Source organism: Triticum aestivum, chromosome 1B (genome assembly GCF_018294505.1).
Source record: "Triticum aestivum cultivar Chinese Spring chromosome 1B, IWGSC CS RefSeq v2.1, whole genome shotgun sequence".
NCBI classification, from domain to species: Eukaryota; Viridiplantae; Streptophyta; class Magnoliopsida; order Poales; family Poaceae; genus Triticum; species Triticum aestivum.
In genome coordinates this window covers 352,411,715-352,424,356 of record NC_057795.1, presented here as the reverse complement: position 1 = coordinate 352,424,356, position 12,642 = coordinate 352,411,715, and positions in this window count along the sequence as shown.

The window sequence follows — 12,642 nt, the reverse complement described above, 5'->3', positions numbered from 1 at the left end:
ACCACACCTGGAAACTTAGTATCTGCAGCAAGGTGTTTTAGTAGCAAAGTAATATGATAATGGTGGTAACGGTAACAAAAGTAAAGACAGCAAAAGTAATGTTTTTGGTATTTTGTAGTGATTGTAACAGTAGCAACGGAAAAGTAAATAAGTGTAAACCAGTATATGGAATACTCGTAGGCACCGGATTAGCGATGGATAATTATGCCGGATGTGGTTCATCATGTAGCAGTCATAACATAGGGTGACACAGAACTAGCTCCAGTTCATCAATGTAATGTAGGCATGTATTCCGTATATAGTCATACGTGCTTATGGAAAAGAACTTGCATGACATCTTTTGTCCTACCCTCCCGTGGCAGCGGGGTCCTATTGGAAACTAAGGGATATTAAGGCCTCCTTTTAATAGAGAACCGGAACAAAGCATTAGCACATAGTGAATACATGAACTCCTCAAACTATGGTCATCACCGGGAGTGGTCCTGATTATTGTCACTTCGGGGTTGTCGGATCATAACACATAGTAGGTGACTATAGACTTGCAAGATAGGATCAAGAACACACACATATTCATGAAAACATAATAGGTTCAGATCTGAAATCATGGCACTCGGGCCCTAGTGACAAGCATTAAGCATAGCAAAGTCATAACAACATCAATCTCAGAACATAATGGATACTAGGGATCAAACCCTAACAAAATTAACTCGATTACATGATAAATCTCATCCAACCCATCACCGTCCAGCAAGCCTACGATGCAATTACTCATGCACGGCGGTGAGCATCATGAAATTGGTGATGGAGGATGGTTGATGATGACGACGGTGACGAATCCCCCTCTCTGGAGCCCTAAACGGACTCCAGATCAGCCCTCCTGAGAGAGATTAGGGCTTGGCGGCGGCTCCGTATCGTAAAACGCGATGATTTATTCTCTCTGGTTTTTTTCTCCCCGAAAGCCAATATATGGAGTTGGAGTTGGCGTCGGAGGGCTACCAGGGGGCCCACGAGGTAGGGGGGCGCGCCCCCCACCCTCGTGAGCAGGGTGTGGGCCCCCTGGTCTTCATCTTTTGCGAGGATTTTTCTTTATTTTTTCTAAGGTGTTCCGTGGAGTTTCAGGACATTCCGAGAAAAAAAAATTCTGCACAAAAAACAACACCATGGCAGTTCTGCTGAAAACAGCGTCAGTCTGTGTTAGTTCCATTCAAATCATACAAGTTAGAGTCCAAAACAAGGGCAAAAGTGTTTGGAAAAGTAGATATGACGGAGACGTATCAACTCCCCCAAGCTTAAACCCTTGCTTGTCCTCAAGCAATTCAGTTGACAAACTGAAAGAGAAAAAACAAAAACTTTTACAAACTATGTTTGCTCTTGTTGTTGTAAACATGAAAAGCCAGCATTCAACTTTCAGCAATTATTATGAACTACCCGTACTCAAAATGAAACGTAGGTCTCACAATTACTCATATCAATAGCATAATCAGCTAGCGAGCTATAATGGCAAAACTCGGATAACAACACTTTCTCAAAATAATCATAACATGATATAACAAAATGGTATCTCGCTAGCCCTTTCTGAGACCGCAAAACATAAATGCAGAGCACCTTTAAAGATCAAGGACTGACTAAACATTGTAATTCATGGTGAAAGAGATCCAGTCAAGTCATACCCAATATAAACCAATAATAATGAATGCAAACGACAGTGTGCTCTCCAGCGGGTGCTTTTTAATAAGAAGGGCGATGACTCAACATAAAAGTAAATAGATAGGCCCTTCGCAGAGGGAAGCAGGGATTTGTAGAGGTGCCAGAGCTCGATTTTGAAATAGAGATAAATTATATTTTGAGCGGCATACTTTCATTGTCAACATAACAACTAAAAGACGACGATATCTTCCATGCTAAACAGATTATAGGCGGTTCCCAAACAGAATGGTAAAGTTTATACTCCCCTTCCTCCACAAGCATCAATCCATGGCTTGCTCGAAACAACGAGTGACTCCAATATTCAACGGGTCCCAAGGGGAGTTTTGTTTGCAGTTATTTTGATTTAGTTTGCACGAAGCATGGGACTGGGCATCCCGGGTACTAGCCATTTTCTCGTGAATGAGGATCGGAGTCCACTCCTCTTGAGAATAACCCGCCTAACACGGAAGATAAGGGCAGCTCTAGTTGACATATGAGCTATTCGAGCATGCAAAACAGAATGTTTATTTGAAGGTTTAGAGTTTGGCACATACAAATTTACTTGGAACGGCAGGTAAATACCGCATATAGGTAGGTATAGTGGACTCTTATGGAATAACTTTGGGGTTTAAGGAGTTTGGATGCACAAGCAGTATTCCCGCTTAGTACAGGCGAAGGCTAGCAAAAGACTGGGAAGTGACCAACTGAGAGAGCGACAACAGTCGTAAATATGCATTAAAGTTAATTCACACCGAGTACAAGCATGAGTAGGATATAATCCACCATGAACATAAATATCATGAAGGCTATGTTGATTGGATTCAACTACATGCGTGAACATGTGCCAAGTCGAGTCACTCAATTCATTTAAAGGAGGATAACATCCCATCATACCACATCATAATCATTCTAATAGCATGTTGGCACGCAAGGTAAACCATTATAACTCATAGCTAATCAAGCATGGAACAAGCAGCTATAATCTCTAAATGTCATTGCAAATATGTTTACTTCATAATAGCTGAATCAAGAACGATGAATCATCATATTTACAAAAACAAGAGAGGTCGAGTTCATACCAGCTTTTCTCTTCCCAATAAGTCCATCATATATCATCATTATTGCCTTTCACTTGCACGACCGAACGGTGTGTATAATAATAAGAGTGCACGTGCATTGGACTAAGCTGGAATCTGCAAGCATTCAACTCAAGAGAGAAGACAAGTAATATGGGCTCTAAGTTAAATAATCAATCATGCATATAAGAGCCACTAAGCATTTTCAATATGGTCTTCTCGACCCCCAAAGAAAGGAAAAGAAATAAAAACTATTTACACAGGAAAGCTCCCAACAAGTAAAAAGAAGAATGGGAAATATTTTTGGGTTTTCTTTTTAATTCTACTACAAGCATGAAAAGTAGACTACTACTATTTTTTTTGTTTTTCTTAAGGTTTAACAAACACACAAGAAGAAAGCTAGAAAAAGAAATTTAAACTAACATGGATATTACAGTGAAAGAGTATGAGCACCGACATCTAGCAATGAGTGTGTGTGAACATGAGTGTAATGTCGGTGGGAAATACGTACTCCCCCAAGCTTAGGCTTTTGGCCTAAGTTGGTCTATTCTAGGGATGGCCTGTCGGATATCCGTAGGTGAAGCTGGGGTCGTACTGTGATGAAGAAGACTCCGGCTGCCACTGGCTAGCAGCCTCCTCTGGATCCCAAGAATAAACATATAGTCGTGGAGGCTCATCTTGTGGCTCCGGCTCCGGGGCTGGTGCAGGGTTCCGATAGGCTTGAACAGCCGACCACGGAACAATGTGAGGCTCTGCAGCAGGTTAAACAAAGAAGGAGCAGGCAAGGTAATAGTCTCAGGGTGATGTTTATCAAAGTATAATTTGTATTTGAGCTCCCCATCGCGACTCTTGACAAGAAAATCATGCGCTATCATACTCTTGTAATCTAAATAAGCACGGGGCAGCATTGTTTCTTCTTTTTCCGCATGCCTAATAGGTATTTCAAAATGTTCAGCTAGGCGTGAAGCATAAATGCCTCCAAAGATGGGGCCCTTAGTACGGTTCAGACTTAACCGTCTAGCAACAATTCCACCCATACTAACAGAGTTATTGCGGTATAAACCATGGAGAAAAATGATAATATCAGGAATACTAAGGTTCCCACAGTTTCCGCGTCCAATTAAACAACGACTAGCAAATAAGGCAAAGTAGAGTAAAACAGGATAATGTATGCTAGTGATCCTTGCATCAGAAACCTTCCTGGTTTCTCCCACCGTGATAGTGTTAATAAAAGCTTCTACTTCCTTACAGTGGGGTTCATCTAAGGTGCCCTCAAAGGGTATTCTGCAAACCTCGCAGAATTCAGCTAATGTCATCTCTTTAACAACGTCATATAAATGAAACTCCACTGTTGGAGGTGATTTCTTAGGGAAAAAGTAGAAGTTTTGCACAAAAGTATTTGTGAGTAAGAGATACTGATGACATTGGTCGTGGAGGAAGTCGGTGAGGCTAGCATTCTCAATTAATAAATAGAAATCTTCATGAATCCCAGCTCTCCTCAAGAAGTCATCGGAAGGCCATTCACACGGCCGGACCTCCGCGGTGCGAGGCAAATTAAATTTGGGCTTCTCCTCTTCTTCCTTTTGTTTTTCCTTGGAGCTTCGGCTCGACGAGCCTCTCAAAATTCTCTTCATTATTTCTGAAACAATCTGAAATTTTTAGTAACTTCAAATAAAAGTGAACCAACTTCAATAAAATTGGTAGCAACAACTCCCACAAGTGCCTAGGGCCTATATAAAGCATTGGAACTACTTGGAACCATATGAATTTGACATGCAAGCTCAAGAACATGGTTACCTATGCAGCACAAATTTGCAAACAATAAAGCACTAGAACAAAAACTAATTGGACCAATGGAGGAGTCACATACCAAGGAACAATCTCCCCAAGCAGTTTTGCAAGAGGTGCTTTGAGCAAGGAGATCGAAAATCACAGCAACGGGGGCTGGAACTCATACTTGAGTTGGTTTTTCATGTTTGTGTGAGGCAGAGGAAGAAGATGGGTGCAGGAATAAGTGGAGGAGGGCCACCGTGGGCCCACGAGGTAGGGGGCGTGCCCAGGGGGGTAGGGCGCGCCCTCCACCCTCGTGGCCAGGTGGCAGCTCCCCCCGTGGTAATTTTTGCATAGTAAATCCTCAAATATTCCCAAAAAATCATATTAAATTGGCATGGCATTCTGAGGACTTTTATTTTCGGGATATTTTTATATTGCACGGATAACTCAAGAAACAGACAGAACAATATTATTTTACTTTATTTCTGTCAGGAACCCGACTCAATGTCACATCGATCTAGCCTGTAACACCTCATATCACTTTGCGGCCTCACGCACGGTATTCCCACGGGTGTCGCCTTACCTTTGCCCGGGACCGTTTGCGCCTTTTGGCACACGTATATGATAATGTCGCTAGCATCCATATGATAAGGAGCCCGGGCTGACATGACTAGTCGTAAACCCAAAGTGGCACAGACTTACAGGGACAGGCATCCATGACCCAGCATCGAACGTGTCAGTCATCAGCAAGTGGGTCCGGGCTGTAGCACTAGGCTAGCAGGACTCCGGTAAACCGGGCTGTAGCGGGCTAACAGGTCTTCGGTACTCAATGCGTGACATTTCCCCGAAGGGACAGGCACAGGAACGAAGAAGGACACATGCCGGCCAGCCTAAGTGTTCCGGAGCAGTAGCAAGCTACCATGGCTCAGTGGAAACACTAGGAGACATTTCCCGGTAAGAGAGGCTACTAAGGATAAACAACTAGATAGTCAGATCCCACACATACCAAGCATTTCAATAACATACACACAATATGCTCGATATGTGCAAATACAACATGGCATCACAACATGACTCTACAACTCAAGTATTTATTCATTAGGCTCCGAGGAGCGAGATATTACAAACAGGGGTCTCATGACCCAATATTCAGAGCATACAAGTCAAAGCACAAGCGGAAGCTATCATGTCTGAGTACAGACATCTATAAATGAAAAAGGCTGAGAAGCCTGGCTATCTACCAAATCCTACCGAGGCACAAGATCGTAGCTGAGGTAACAAGCTAAATGTCGAAGTCCACGTGGAACTACTAGTGAGACTGAAGTCTCTCTCTGCAAAAACATAAATTAAGCAACGTGAGTACAAATGTACCCAGCAAGACTTACATCAGAACTAACTACATATGCATCATTATCAACAAAGGGGATGGTGGGGTTTAACTGCAGCAAGCCAGCTTTGACTCGGTGGCTATCCTAAACTACGACTGCAAGCAACTCTTTTGAGGTGGCGCACACGAGTCCACATATTCACCAACCAATACACCACTATGGAACCGCTCCCGTCTCCCTACGAGAACGCCATCCGTAGCACTCACGCTTATCTTGCGTATTTTAGGGTATCCACTTTCACTTGTCTATGAACTGATATAAGCAACCCAGAAGTCCTTTACCGCGGACACGGCTATTCGAATAGATGATGTTAACCCTGCAGGGGTGTACTTCTTCATACATGTTTCCACCACTTAGCGTCTGCACACGACATGTGCTCGGCAGACTTCAAGCGAAAGCCGACGTGGGTGTAGACCACGACCTACCTAATCACTCAAGTCTCTAGTCCAGGTTTATCACCTATTCGGGTTCCATCCATGAGGAGATCCGGCCGGAGTTTCGCTCACAGCCCCAAACGATGTGTGCAGGGTTCCCGAGATACCTAACGGGTTTCCGATACACCCGGCCACGTGCCTACCGCATCACAGCCCACCCCTACGGTCATCGCTGTCCACGGCCTCCAGCATACTACAAACACTAGAAACTACTTGCAACTCCTGGACAGAGGACAAGGGTGAATAAGAAGTCGAGCGGGGTCATATTTCAGGGCCCAATGCATGGTAGTAGCTGAATCATGGATCACAAACACAGAACTCAGTTCCTAAGGACGGCTTCAATGAGACAACCCACCATGTACTCCTACATGGCCTCTCACTGATACCTTTACCAAATCGTGTTCACACATTTAGCTCACACACAGTAGGACATGTTCACACACCTCTGATTCATTCCCGATGAATCAGACCTGACGCAACTCTAAGCAGTAGCAGGCATGACAAACAAACATGAATGAGTAGGCACAACAGGGCTCAAGCAACTCCTACTCATACTAGTGGGTTTCATCTATTTACTGTGGCAATGACAGGTCATGCAGAGGATAAAGGGGTTCAGCTACTGCAGCAAGTAACAAATGACTCGTTGCTGTCCTAATGCAGTAAAAGAGAGCAGGGCGAGAGAGTAGGATTGTATCGGAATGAGCAAGGGGGTTTTGCTTGCCTGGCACTTCTGAAGATAACATTCAGTCTTCATCAGTGTCAACGATCACATCATCGGTACAGCGTCTACCGAGGGGGAACAACACCGGCAAACACAGAAGAAACACGATCAATGCAATGCACAGTATGATGCATGCTATGACATGGCAATATGAATGTGTTTTGGGTTAATGCATCTAGCAACAGGTTAAATGGGGTTGTTTGAACACTAGGTTCAAATTCAAACTCCATATGTGAGAGTTTTAATGCCATTTAATTGATTTGTGCTAAACAGAAGCTATAAGTTGTTCTAACATGCATGAAAATGGTACAGATGGATTCCTTGAATTTTTCTGATCATTTTTCATATATAATTTGTTTGATTTGGAGTTACGGTTGATTTTCTATGAATTTTAGAAGTTTTAGCTATTTTCTGAAATAAATAAATCGTTTAGATTTATTTAAAATCCAGAAAAGGGTTTACTGCGTCAGCATGACGTTGGCATGACGTCAGCAGGTCAACAGGGGCTGGTCCGGGTCAAACCTGACCAGCGGGGTCCACACGTCAGTGACACAAGTGACTAACAGAGTTAATTAATTCTAACTAATCAAATTAATAGCCACGGGGCCCACTGTCAGTGTCAGCAGGGGTAATTAGTCCTAAACTAATCTTGTCAGGTGCAGGGCCCACGCGTGTTAATCCCAGGGAGGTCAAACCCCTGGTCAGCGGGGTCAAACCCGCCGGCGACTCGATGCCGGCGAGGCCAGACACGGCGGCGAGGCTCGGATTTGGTCCTCCGTCGACCAAATCGACGGCGGAGATGCGCTACGCATAGCTGGGGAGCTCGCGCATCGAGTGGTGCTGGCGGTTGGGCTCGGGATGGTCGGAAAAGACGCCGGCGACGACGTTGGCGGCTGCCGGAGCTCGGGCGAGCTCGGGGTCGTCGCTAGGAGGCACGGCAGGAGGAGCTGGTGGTGGCTACGGGCTACTGAGGTTGCGGTGAGCACGACGGTGGGCTCGGAAGCGAGCTGCGGTGGCTGTGGCCACGGCCACGCCATGGCCGGCGGCGAGAAGCTCTCGGCCACGGTGGTTAGCACGGGTACAGCGTCCTTACAGGGCAAAGGAGAGGGGAAATCGGTTCATGGGCTCACGGGGATCATGCAGGGAGGGTCAGCGAGCTCGGGGAAGCACGAACGACGGCGAATTGATGATGAGGTTGACGGCAGCCGAAGGTTGAAGATGAGCTTGAGGGCGATGCTGCAGGGCTTCCGGAGGGCCGTGGATCGGTGGGGAGGAAGAGGGGGTCCAGGCGGAGCTCCTGAGCCCAGCGGCAGGGCGAGGGGTGGCCGGTGGCCGCGGCGAACGGCGTCGGTGGCGATGGCTGCATTCGGGCGAGTGAAAGAACGAGACAGAGGAGGGAAACGAGGGAGAGGGAGAGAGCGAGGGGGTCCAGGGGGTCGGGGCGGCCCCGAGGAGATGACGCGCGGCGTCGCGGTGGCCAGGCGACGCAGGCAGGCAGCCTGGTGGCGTGGCGAGCTCGGGCACGTGCGCCGTGTCCCTCCTCTGCCTACTGGCACGAGGAGGAAGGCGACAGGGAGGAGGAGGTGGGCTGGGCTGCTGGAGGAGCTGGGCCAGGTAAGTGGCCCAGGTGGGCTTCCTCTCTCTCTCTCTTTCTCTTTTCTATTTTCTGCAATTGGTTTTGATTTGATTTAAACTATCAAATCATTTTTCTAAAAATTTCTGTAAATTGTATGTGAGCTCAGGAACTAGTCCAAGGTCACAGGCAACTTACAAAAATATTTAAACTTTATTTCTTATATAATCGAAATAAATTCAACTCAAATATGTCATTGGTTTAAGTCAAAGGCCCAAAAATAAATAATTCTGTGATTCCAAAAATATTGGTTTGAATTTTACCTCTTACCAATATTTTCACAGAGTAACAGGAACATTTCTTTGGACTCATTTGATGAGATTTAAATGTTGGTTATTTTTAGAGGTCTTCTGAGGCTTTTGAAAATTCCTCAATTCAAATTTCATTTGAATTAAAACATGATGCTCACATGAGGGTCTAGCCTAGTGCATAACAGGACCAGGGATGTGACAACTCACCCCCACTAAACAAAAATCTCGTCCCGAGATTCAAGCATAGGGGAGGGTGAAGGGGGAACGCAAACTAGCACAATCTTCACGACCCAGGGTGCACTTCATAAGAATGTTGATTCGATCACCATCATTATCTTGATGTCTAGCTCCGAGAACTCCAACCGTCATGACAACAAGAGGAGAAAGAAAACTCTAGAAGGATCGATCTTCTCGAAGGTCGAACAACTCAGGATTAACTCTCGGAATGAGACATAGAAACATCTCTCGAGCTGAGAGACGAAGCACACCTCTAGAGGGATGGAGTGGAACAGATGACGAGGGTTCACTAGGTAGACAACAATTTTCACGCTTAAGAAAGTGGTGAATGGTTGTCAATGTAGCGAGGAGTTGAGTTGCCATGATACCATAACGAGACATCTTGGAGGAGGGTGATTCATAGAGATATCCCCTTAAGTGGCAAAAAGAATTACCTTTGATTCAAGGATCATTGAAACTCTTTAAAGCAGCCTAAGGCAATTCTCGAGCGATCGTTTGGAGGGGGTCGGTAGAATGGCATACTCGGACTTGGATGATGTGGATTACCTTGTTGAAAACCACACAAGGGATGATTTTAGTAATTGGGGAGAGGCTCAACAGTAGAGAGTGAGTCCACTGTTTGAAAAGTTATAGCATAACCGAGGAAACTGAGAGCATCCCAGTTAGTGTCGATGATAACACCTAGCGCTTGTGCATGCTCTCAAGAACTTGAGCATTTCCATATTCATCAGGGTTTTACCAACATCCGTGTCAAGGATCCTGGCAACACAACGTACTACCACGATGAATACTAACGGACGATGCGGATGCAAAAGAAGATAACACCTTCTCAGATTTCATCTTAGCGAGGCCAAGGGGCAAATCTGGACGATCAACCGAGAGACATTTAGCACTCCGCTTCTAATGTTCTCCTTGATGTACTAGCGTATCCCATTCCTTGAAATGGTCTGGTATCTAGAACATCAAGTAAAGGTCGGACTTCGGGAGCACAAAAATCCATAAGGAACAACTAGGGAGTAGATCCTACGAAGTCCTTATGGGGAGGTGGCCAACTTCTTCAATCAAGATACTACAACAATAGGTCTTCCGGCGGGGTGTGTTGGCCACGACATCCACTTTACCGGTTTCCGAGGGACCGATATTATAGTTCTTGGGAAATGTTCCAAACCATCACATCTGCCTGAGATTCAGATCTGGCTGGTGTCAGGATATTCCAGACTCATCGAGTCTAGGAAGAAAAATGAAAGTTTGCAACACAAATCGGCGAGATGACGTTGCGAGATTCTTGGGGAATGAACTACGATAGTAAGCTCCAAAACATGAGCTGGTTCTGCTACAAACATGTGAACACGTTGTCCCAGACAAGCATGGCCACATAGTAGTCTTATAATTAAACACTACCGAGTTCAGGTGGGGAACCATCATCGAGGATATCGAAGTCCTTGCATAAGGTATACTCTTAAGAAGGAACTTCTTCTCCTTGAACAAATCAATCGGTGGCTTGGTGTGCTCGGGACACCTATGGAATGAAGGTTGCAAGTCTCCAGACCACAGAATACTTCGCACGTATGCATGACTGACTTGGGATGATTCCAGAGGAAGCAACATTGACTTTCTCGAATCCACGGCGGCAACTTGCTCCAAGTGCACATGAATTAGAGGAAGTCACTCCTTTCATCCGAACATATACTTCATGAACTAGCATGAAGAAATGCTTTCAAAAGTTTCCAACACTAGCTTAATGTTCAGCAAAATCATGGAGGAGATAAGGATGTTGTCAATGGGCTCAACAACAATTCATCCGGGTTTCCTTTTCAAAGGAATTCCATAGTTAAGTGAACACGGTGATAGCATTGGTCAGACCCAAAAGATATAATGGTGTATGCTCGAGGGATCAACCACGAGTAAGACAACATTACGAATATCGTTGGTTCTGGTCTGATTGGATGATAGCCCATACTCCAATCAAAGGTTGGATAAAAATGATAGGTCCATTAACTGATCACGAGGTTCGGTCGATGAAAATATCAACTTTCTTCAACACACATACAAGACATCCCTTGTAATGAACTATATCGAACAAGCTTCTATCTTCCAACTCTCCAAGTTGATGCATAGCTTAACCAACTAGCTCAGGGGTATCCAACACGGATTCTTGGAGAAAGGGGTGGTTTACAAGGAACCAACTTGATCACGAACTCAACATAGCGGTCAGGTGACAACCTTGTAATACTTCCGAGAAGATATTCGGAAAATTACGAACCACCAATATGTTATTAAGCTCGAGAAAGACCTTGCTTTTCAGGGCAAGATGATATGATCAAAGAAGCGAGGGATTGAATAATCCTAACTTAATGATCGAAGGAGTGCACCAGAAATAAGACTAGGTAGCACGAATAGTCTTAGAATGATGATTCAAGAACCAACACGCTAAGAATGAAATTATTGTCCATTTAACTACCAAGCAACAAGGTTGCTAGGAGTATTGATTTCACACATCACGATTCACTTGTCGACATTCCGGTTATAACAACACGGGAACCGAGAAATGAATAATGATGGAGAGAAGTATCACTGCACAAGAATTCATAGGATGGTGTGCAATTCCCATGACATTCTTGATATAAAGATGGTAATACTCCAAGGTAGAACAGAGCAAAAGCAAGATTAGCAGTTTGATCTGCGGAGTACGACTGCTTTGACCAAATCCTGGAAATGGACAAGGTACTGGAGTTTGTTTCTCCTAGTTATTCCGGAATAGAATGGCTTGACGGACCACAAGAGTAATAGGCCTCGATAACGATGCACGCATACTCTTGACTATCAATTGATAGACGAGGGTCAGAATGCAACTAAAGAGAACAACTCAAAGGAACATATAATTTTCTGAGTTATGGATGCATAGATTAGTATGTCGAGCGAGATCAACATTTCTTCCAGATAACCCATGCAGAGAGGTAGGACTGGCAGAGTCACGATTTATGAATGGAGATCTCCTCAAGAGTACTCTAATTGTGATCTTTTGATCCAATAAACATCTGCCATAAGCGGTTCATAGTATTTGGAAGAAGGAAATACCACGGACCTCGAGGACTATCGCAAAGTTACTAATATCCTAAAGGAACTAGCAAACACTATCAACATGAAGTAAGTAGAGTGAATCTCGGGTTCAAAACCCAGGAATAGAATACCTACTACTAAGTAGCATCAGGAATGCTTTCGAGAATAAAGGCCAGAATCATCACACTGGGACACAAATCATGGCTAGCTTACTAGGTGACTCCCTAAAACTCCTAGGGTCATAATAGTAGCTCCAACATATATACCGAGGCAACAGAGTACCTCAACCGGCGATTAGTGTGCTTATTCTGACCAGACAGACACCAAAATAGAGGGAAAGGATTTTGCAATTGCATTAGATTATTTAGAAACCTGGGATGACT